Here is a 10,438-nt window from a genome sequence, read left to right on the forward strand (position 1 = left end):
AAAGTGAGCGAGGGCTCTGAACAGGCCCCGCCCCTCCCCCTACACTGCATGCGCCGCTCCAAGGTGAGCGCGTGCTCTGAACAGGCCCCGCCCCACCCCCTACTCCGCATGCGCCACTCCAAGCTGAGCGCAGGCTCTGAACAGGCCCCACCCCCTCCACTACTCCGCATGCGCCGCTCCAAGGTGAGCGCGGGCTCTGAACAGGCCCTGCCCCATCCCCCTACTTCGCATGCGTCTCTCCAAAGTGAGCGCGGGCTCTGAACAGGCCCCGCCCCTCCCCCTACACTGCAGGCACCACTCCAAGGTGAGCGCGGGCTCTGAACAGGCCCCGCCCCTCCCCCTACACTGCAGGCGCCGCTCCAAGGTGAGCGCGGGCTCTGAACAGGCCCCGCCCCCACCACCTACTCCGCATGTGCCGCTCCAAGCTGAGCGCGGGTTTTGAACAGGCCCTGCCCCCTCCCCCTACTCCGCATGCGCTGCTCCAAGGTGAGCGTGGGCTCTGAACAGGCCCCGCCCCCTCCCCCTACTCTGCATGCGCCACTCCAAAGTGAGCGCGGGCTCTAAACATGCCCCGCCCCCTCCCCCGACTCCGCATGCGCCGCTCCAAGGTGAGCGCGGGCTCTGAACAGGCCCCGCCCACTCCCCCTACTCCGCATGCACCGCTCCAAGGTGAGCGCAGGCTCTGAACAGGCCCCTCCCCCTACTCCGCATGCGCCGCTCCAAGGTGAGCGCGGGCTCTGAACAGGCCCCGCCCCCTCCCCCTACTCCGCACGCGCCGCTCCAAGGTGAGCGCGGGCTCTGAACATGCCCCGCCCCCTCCCCCTATTCCGCATGCGCCGCTCCAAGGTAAGCGCGGGCTCCGAACAGGCCCCGCCCACTCCCCCTACTCCACATGCACCGCTCCAAGGTGAGCGCGGGCTCTGAACAGGCCCCGCCCCCTCCCCCTGCACCGCATGCGTCGCTCCAAGGTGAGCGCGGGCTCCGAACAGGCCCCGCCCACTCCCCCTACTCCACATGCACCGCTCCAAGGTGAGCGCGGGCTCTGAACAGGCCCCGCCCCCTCCCCCTGCACCGCATGCGTCGCTCCAAGGTGAGCGTGGCCTCTGAACAGGCCCCGCCCCCTCTCCCTACTCTGCATGGGCCACCGGGCCCCGCTCCCGAGGATGAGCCGCTACCGCGCCTGCGCAGGGCCTCGCATTCTGGGGAAGGCCCGGGCAACCGCGAGAGTCCCGATCACCGGCGGAAAGTGAGTTTTATCCGGGTTTATTTATATATAGCGGAGAGAAGCGCGGGCGGGGAGATAAATAAAAAGAAAATACAAACCGCACCGTCCCAGCGCCCTCCCAGCACCGAGCGGAGCGGATTGAGCGGCCGCAGCCCCTTGTCCTCTGCAGGGAGCCGGACTGGGGCACGTCATCAACTCCACGGCAGTGACTGACGGGAGCTCCGACCAATAGGGAGAGAGCGGGCGGAGCTCGGAGGACTGAGGTGGCGGCGGGTCCTGCAACCAATCGGGGTGTCCGTGGGGCGGGACTTCCGCCGCCTGCTTCTCCCGCTGCTGAGACAAGCGGAATGCAGCAGAGGGCGCTCTTCTGAGTTTGGGGCTCAGGCCTGTTAGTGGAGCAGTGCAGAGGGAACTTTACTCTGCACTGGGCTTTACTCCCTCAGCACTGCACTGGAGGGGCAGCACAGAGTTTTAGACTCGAGTCTCTGGAGTGGGACTTCAACCCACAATCTTCTGACTCAGAGGAGAGAGTGCTGCCGCCTGAGGCACGGCTGACACTCTGTATCTAACCCGTGCTGTACCTGCCCTGGGAGTGTTTGATGGGACAATGTAGAGGGAGCTTTACTCTGTATCTAACCCGTGCTGTACCTGCCCTGGGAGTGTTTGATGGGACAGTGTGGAGGGAGTTTTACTCTGTATATAACCCGTGCTGCACCTGCCCTGGTAGTGTTTCAATGGACAGTGTAGAGGGAGCTTTACTCTGTATCTAACCCGTGCTGTACCTGCCCTGGGAGTGTGTGATGGGACAGTGTAGAGGTAGCTTTACTCTGTATCTAACCCGTGCTGTACCTGCCCTGGGAGTGTTTGATGGGACAGTGTGGAGGGAGCTTTACTCTGTATCTAACCCGTGCTGTACCTGCCCTGGGAGTGTTTGATGGGACAGTGTAGAGGGAGCTTTACTCTGTATCTAACCCGTGCTGTACCTGCCTTGGGAGCGTTTGATGGGACAGTGTACAAGAAGCTTTACTCTGTATCAAACCCATGCTGTACCTGCCCTGGGAGTGTTTGATGGGACAGTGTAGAGGGAGATTTACTCTCTATCTAACCCGTGCTGTACCTGCCCTGGGAGTGTTTGATGGGACAGTGTAGAGGGAGCTTTACTCTGTATCTAACCCGTGCTGTACCTGCCCTGGGAGTGTTTGATGGGACAGTGTAGAGGGAGCTTTACTCTGTATCTAACCCGTGCTCTACCTGCCCTGGGAGTGTTTGATGGGACAGTGTAGAGGGAGTTTTACTCTGTATCTAACCCGTGCTGTACCTGCCCTGGGAGTGTTTGATGGGACAGTGTAGAGTGAGATTTACTCTCTATCTAACCCGTGCTCTACCTGCCCTCATGAGCAAATTTGGCTAGGGTAAATAAAATCAGAGAGTTAAATGCGTGGCTCAAAGACTGGTGTGGGAGAAATGGGTTTTGCTTCTTGGGACACTGGCAGCAGTACTGGGACAGGAGAAAGCTGTTCCGTTGGGACGGAGTTCACTTGGCCAGTGTTGGGACTAGAATCCTGGTGAATCGAATAACTAGGGCTGTAGAGAGGGCTTTAAACTAATTAGTGGGGGGGAGGTTTCAAGAGAGCGAAAAATAAAAATATCAGCGGAGAAGGCAATAGAGCAAGGTAGCAGTGGAGGAATTAAAAACCAGAGCGTGTCAGGAAGGGACAGAATATATAAAGATAAAGGTAAAGTTGTAAAGGGGGTAAAAGCAGGAATAAATTGTCACAAAACATATTTTAAAGTTCTTTATCTGAAAGCACGCAGCATTCGTAACAAAATAGATGCGTTGACGGTACAAATAACTACACATTGGTATGATCTGGTGGCCATTACGGAGACATGGCTGCAGGGTGACCATGACTGGCAACTAAACATTGAGGGGTATTTGACTATTAGGAAGGACAGCCAGGAAGGAAAAGGAGGTGGGGTGGCTGTGTTAATAAAGGATGGAATCACTGCAATAGTGAGAAATGATATTGGGTCAAAGGATCAGGATAGTGAAACGGTTTGGGTGGAAATAAGGAATGATAAGGGGAAAAAGTCACTAGTGGGCGTAGTCTATAGGCCTCCTAACAGTTGCAACTCTATTGGTCGGAGTATAAATCAGGAAATAGTTGGGGCTTGTAATAAGGGAACAGCTATAATCATGGGAGATTTTAACTTTCATATTGACTGGACAAATCAAATTGGGCAGAGCAGCCTTGAGGAAGAGTTCATAGAGTGCATTAGGGACGGGTTCCTTGAGCAGTATGTTACTGAAACAACCAGGCTCTCTTGAAACCTCCCCGCCACTAATTAGTTTAAAGCCCTCTCTACAGCCCTAGTTATTTGATTCACCAGGATTCTAGTCCCAGCACTGGCCAAGTGAACTCCGTCCCAACGGAACAGCTCTCTCCTGTCCCAATACTGGTGCCAGTGTCCCAAGAAGCAAAACCCATTTCTCCGACACCAGTCTTTGAGCCACGCATTTAACTCTCTGATTTTATTTACCCTAGCCAAGTTTGCTCATGAGGGCAGGTAGAGCACGGGTTAGATACAGAGTAAAGTTCCCTCTGCACTGTCCAAGGCAATCTTAGATCTGGTCCTGTGTAATGAGACAGGATTAATAAAAAATGTCCTAGTAAAGGATCCCCTTGGAATGAGTGACCATAACATGGTTGAATTCCAAATTCAGTTGGAGGGTGAGAGAGTTGGATCTCAAACCAGCATACTAAGCTTAAATAAAGGAGACTATGAAGGTATGAGAGCAGAGTTGACTAAAGTGGACTGGGAAAATAGATTAAGGTGTAAGACGGTACATGAGCAGTGGTGTACATTCAAGGAGATATTTCACAACTTTCAAGATAAATATATTCCACTGAGGAAAAAGGGGCGTAAAAGAAAAGACAGCCATCCGTGGCTAATAAAGTAATAAAGGATAGTATCCGACTGAAAACAAGGGCATATAAAGTAGCCAAATCTAGTGGGAGGATAGAAGATTGGGAAGTATTTAAAAGCCAGCAAAGAATAACTAAAACATTAATTAAGAAAGGGAAGATAGATTATGAAAGTAAACTAGCAAAAAATATAAAAACAGATAGCAAGAGTTTCTACAGTTATATAAAAAGAAAAAGGGTGGCTAAAGTGAATGTTGGTCCCTGAGAGGACGAGACTGGGAAGTTAGTAGTGGGGAACATGGAGATGGCAAAAACGCTGAACAAATATTTTGTATCAGTCTTTACAGTAGACGACACTAAAAATATCCCAACACTGGAGAAACAGGGGGCTATGGGGGGGAGGAGCTAAACACGATTAAAATCACTCAGGAGATGGTACTCGGTAAGATAATGGGACTTAAGGCGGATAAATCCCCTGGACCTGATGGCTTACATCCTAGGGCTTGAGACAGGTAGCGGTGGGGATTGCGGATGCATTGGTGGTAATTTTCCAAAACTCCCTAGATTCAGGCAAAGTCCCAGCAGATTGGAAAACTGCTAATGTAATGCCCTTATTTAAAAAGGGAGGTAGACAAAAGGTTGGAAACTATTGACCAGTTAGCCTAACATCTGTGGTTGGTAAAATGTTGGAGTCCATTATTAAGGAAGCAGTAACAGGACATTTGGATAAGCATAATTTAATCGGACAGAGTCAGCATGGTTTTATAAAGGGGAAGTCATGTTTGACAAATTTGCTCGAATTCTTTGAGGATGTAACAAACAGGGTGGATAAAGGGGAACCAGTGGATGTGGTGTATTTGGACTTCCAAAAGGCATTTGACAAGGTGCCACACAAAAGATTACTGCACAAGATAAAAAATCATGGGATTGGGGGTAATATACTGGCATGGGTGGAAGATTGGCCATCTAACAGAAAACAGAGAGTTGGAATAAATGGTTCATTCTCGGGTTGGCAATCAGTAACTAGTGGTGTTCCGCAGGGGTCAGTGCTGGGACCCCAACTCTTTACAATCTATATTAACGATTTGGAGGAGGGGACCGAGTGCAACATATCCAAGTTTGCCGACGATACAAAGATGGGAGGGAAAGCAGTGAGTGAGGAGGACAGAAAAAACCTGCAAAAGGACATAGACAGGCTAAGTGAGTGGGCAGAAATTTGGCAGATGGAATATAATGTTGGAAAGTGTGAGGTTATGCACTTTGGCAGAAAAAATCAAAGAGCAAGTTATTATCTAAATGGAGAGAAACTGCAAAGTGCTACAGTACAAAGGGATCTGGGGGTCCTGGTGCATGAAACACAGAAGGTTAGTATGCAGGTGTGGTAAACCACTGTTGTTAGTATTGTTGTACTTGTCTGTGCATGCCTCAGCTGACTCCGCCCCTGGCTCCACCCTCATGGCTGGGTATAAAGCTCGCTGCTCAGAAGCCTCCGGCCCTTTTGGATACCAGGCAACCCCAAGAGGCATGCTCTGTTCTTTGGTAATAAAAGCCTGTTTATTACTTACTCAATCTCCAGTCTTTTGTAGCAATTGATAGTGCATCAATTTTATTACCAAAGTTAAATGTTGGCTGCGGATGCTGATCAACCGATGGCGCAAAACGCTGAGCAGCAGGCGCTGCTGCGAGCCCTCAGACCAACATGCCTGGACCTAGACCCCCAAGAAGCGGGTTCGTCGACTAAATTCGCACAATGGCTGCGTTGCTTTGAGGCGTATCTGGAAGCCTCGACCGTGACTCTTGATGAAAATAAACTGAAAATCCTGGCCTCGAAGGTGAGCCACCAAGTCTATACTTTAATCCAAGATGCGACGACCTACGCGGCGGCTATCGACCTACTGAAAGGGCAGTATGCACGCCCGGTTAACACGGTCTATGCCAGGCACCTTTTAAGATCTCGCAGACAGCAGCCCGGGGAATCGGTGGAAGCCTTCCTACGGGCACTGCGGGTACTCGGACGCGGCTGCGACTGCAAGGAAGTATCGGCCGCGGCACATGCGGAGGGACTGATACGAGACGCTTTCGTTGCGGGTCTAAGGTCCGACTACTCCCGGCAGAGGCTGCTGGAGAAGGGTGAAATAGACCTGACAAAGGCAGTGTCCCTCGCGCTCTCGCTCGACGCGGCCCACAGAAATATGGACGCTTTCTCCCCTCATCGCCCCGCGCCGTGGACGCCGCAATCTTGGGCCATGGGACCGCCACCTCCAACTGCTGCAGCGATGTCCAAGGCACAAAAATGCTATTTTTGTGGCCAAGCTAAACACCCTAGAGCACGCTGCCCCGCGAAGAATGCTACCTGCTCCGGCTGCGGGAAGAAAGGTCACTACGTTAGCGCCTGCAAAGGGAAGACCGCTAACGCCAGCAGCGCTGCGTGCGAACCGTGGGCGCAGCCATCTTGTCCGCCATCTTGGGCTCCCCCAGCCGCGTGGGGACCGTGGGCGCCGCCATTTTGTCCGCCATCTTGGACGCCTCCGACTTCGGTTACGGGGGACCCGGACTCCACCACCGCCTCATCGGACGACCGCATCGACACGCTTGAACATACGCTGGCTTCCGTGACGCTGGATCAATCTCTCCCGCATCAACTGTCCAGGTCCATGATGGACATTACGGTAAACGGCTGCGCCACTACCTGCCTTTTTGACAGCGGGAGCACGGAGAGTTTTATACACCCCGACACGGTGCGCAGTTACTCTCTCCCGGTCCTGCCGACGCGTCATCGCATCTCTATGGCTTCCAAAGCCCAGTCAGCGGACGTCGGTGGCTACTGTATGGTGACTCTTTCAGTGCGGGGTACTGAATACAAAAATTTTAAACTTCTGGTCCTGCCCCATCTCTGCGCTGCCGTCCTACTGGGGTTGGATTTTCAGTGCCACCTTAAGAGTGTCACTTTAGCGTATGGTGGACCCCTCCCCCCTCTCACAGTCTGCAGCCAGCAGTTTTTAAATCGCCCGCCGCGCGCCATTTGCAGCCTCTCCACCCTTAAAGTCTCCCCCCCCTCCTTGTTCGCTAACCTCACCCGCGACTGTAAGCCCATCGCTACCAAAAGTAGGCGTTACAGTGCCGGGGATAGGGGTTTCATTAAATCCGAGGTAGCGAGACTCCTGAAGGAAGGGATTATCGAGAGCAGCAATAGCCCATGGCGAGCACAAGTGGTGGTGGTGAAGGCTGGCGGCAAACAGCGCCTAGTTATTGACTACAGCCAGACGATCAACCGCTACACCCAGCTGGATGCATATCCACTCCCCCGCATATCTGACATGGTCAATCAGATAGCACAATACCGGGTGTTCTCGACGATTGATCTGAAGTCGGCATACCACCAGCTCCCCATCAGGGCTGAGGACCGCCAGTACACAGCTTTTGAAGCTGACGGTCGGCTCTATCACTTTCTCAGAGTTCCCTTCGGCGTCACCAACGGAGTTTCTGTCTTCCAACGGGAGATGGGCCGGATGGTTGACCAGAACGCGCTCCAGGCCACTTTCCCATATCTAGACAACGTCACCATCTGCGGCCACGACCAGCAGGACCACGACGTTAATCTAGAGAAATTCCTCCGGACGGCCCAGCGGCTGAATCTCACATACAACAAAGACAAATGTATGTTTCGTACTACGCGCCTTGCTATTCTTGGCTGCGTAGTGGAGAACGGAGTCATCGGCCCAGACCCCGATAGAATGCGCCCCCTTATGGAGCTCCCCCTCCCCCACTGCCAGAAAGCACTGAAGAGATGCCTGGGGTTTTTCTCTTACTATGCGCAGTGGGTGCCCAACTATGCGGATAAAGCCCGACCCCTCATCAAGTCCGCCTCCTTCCCCCTGACAGCAGAGGCCTGTGCAGCCTTCACTCTCATAAAAGGAGACATTGCGAAGGCCACAATGCACGCTGTGGATGAGTCCCTTCCTTTTCAAGTGGAGAGCGACGCATCCGACTTTGCCCTAGCTGCAACCCTTAACCAGGCGGGGAGACCCGTGGCCTTTTTCTCAAGGACCCTCCAGGGCCCCGAGATTCGACACTCCTCTGTCGAAAAGGAGGCCCAGGCCATTGTGGAAGCCGTGCGACATTGGCGGCATTACCTGGCCGGAAAACGATTTACCCTGCTCACTGACCAGCGTTCAGTGGCTTTTATGTTTCATAATAAGCAGCGGGGCAAAATCAAGAATGACAAGATCTTAAGGTGGAGAATCGAACTCTCCACCTACAATTACGATATCTTGTACCGGCCCGGGAAACTCAATGAGCCCCCAGATGCCCTATCACGTGGTACGTGCGCCAACGCGCAGGTTGATAGGCTACAGACCCTCCACAATGACCTCTGCCACCCGGGGGTCACCAGGTTCTTCCATTTTATCAAATCCCGTAACCTGCCCTACTCCATCGAGGAGGTCAGGACCATGACCAGGAACTGCCAGATCTGTGCCGAGTGCAAGCCGCATTTTTATAGGCCAGACAGAGCGAGCCTGATCAAAGCCACGCGCCCCTTCGAGCGGCTGAGCATCGATTTTAAAGGGCCCCTCCCCTCCTCTGACCGCAATGTGTACTTCCTCAATATAATTGATGAGTACTCCCGTTTCCCGTTTGCCATCCCTTGCTCGGACATGACCAGTACCACGGTCATTAAATGTCTGAATGACCTCTTCGCCTTGTTCGGTTTCCCTAGCTATATCCATAGCGACAGGGGCTCATCTTTTATGAGCGACGAACTTCGGCAGTACCTGCTCGCGAGAGGCATTGCTACAAGCAGGACCACCAGCTACAACCCCCGGGGTAACGGCCAGGTGGAAAGGGAGAATGCGACAGTCTGGAAGGCAGTCCTTTTAAACTTAAAATCTAAGGGCCTTCCGACCTCCCGCTGGCAGGAGGTCCTCCCTGCGGCGCTCCATTCCATTCGGTCGCTGCTCTGTACACCCACCAATGCCACTCCTCACGAGAGAATGTTCTCCTTCCCCAGGAAGTCCACGTCGGGGATTTCGCTACCAACATGGCTGACTTCTCCAGGTCCCGTCCTACTGCGGAAGCACGTGAGGACCCATAAGGCGGACCCCCTGGTCGAGAGGGTGAGCCTCCTCCACGCCAACCCGCAGTATGCTTACGTGGTGTACCCGGACGGGCGGGAGGACACAGTCTCCATTCGAGACCTCGCACCTGCAGGTGCTCCTGAAACACCCTCTTCGCCACCCACCGCTACTCCTGCCTACCCCCAGGACACAGTCCCCGCACGAGACCTCGCACCTTCGGGTGCCTCTGAGAGACCACCATCGCTACCTCCCATTACCCATGCTCTGACCCCTGTAGACGGCATGCAGCAGCCCCAGGGTCCGCCACCTGCTACACCTCCTCTGAACGAGACACCGGGTTCACCGTTGGATGCTGCACCATCACCGCCGCTGCTGCGACGCTCAGGACGGCTTACAAGGCCTCCTGATAGACTTCAGTACACGAATTTTTAGTGCACTTCACCCCGCCGGACTCAATTCTAAACAAGGGGTGAATGTGGTAAACCACTGTTGTTAGTATTGTTGTACTTGTCTGTGCATGCCTCAGCTGACTCCGCCCCTGGCTCCACCCTCATGGCTGGGTATAAAGCTCGCTGCTCAGAAGCCTCCGGCCCTTTTGGATACCAGGCAACCCCAAGAGGCATGCTCTGTTCTTTGGTAATAAAAGCCTGTTTATTACTTACTCAATCTCCAGTCTTTTGTAGCAATTGATAGTGCATCAGCAGGTACAGCAGGTGATCAGGAAGGCCAATGGAATCTTGGCTTTTATTGCAAGGGGGATAGAGTATAAAAGCAGGGAAGTCTTGCTTCAGTTATACAGGGGACTGGTGAGGCCACACCTGGAATATTGCGTACAGTTTTGGTTTACATATTTAAGAAAAGATATACTTGCTCTCGAGGCAGTTCAGAGAAGGTTCACTCGGTTGATTCCGGAGATGAGGGGGTTGACTTATGAGGAAAGGTTGAGTAGGTTGGGCATCTACTCATTGGAATTCAGAAGAATGAGAGGCGATATTATCAAAACATATAAGATTGTGAGGGGGCTTGATCGGGTGGATGCGGGGATGATGTTTCCACTGATGGGTGAAACTAGAACTAGGGGGCATAATCTTAGAATAAGGGGCTGCCGTTTCAAAACTGAGATGAGGAGAAACTTCTTCACTCAGAGGGTGGTAAATCTATGGAATTTGCTACCTCAGATAGCTGTGGAAGCTGCGACATTAAATAAATTT

The sequence above is a fragment of the Somniosus microcephalus genome, unplaced genomic scaffold (assembly GCF_052327205.1).
Source record: "Somniosus microcephalus isolate GS21.2 unplaced genomic scaffold, FLI_Smic_1.0 scaffold1, whole genome shotgun sequence".
Classification (NCBI taxonomy): domain Eukaryota; kingdom Metazoa; phylum Chordata; class Chondrichthyes; order Squaliformes; family Somniosidae; genus Somniosus; species Somniosus microcephalus.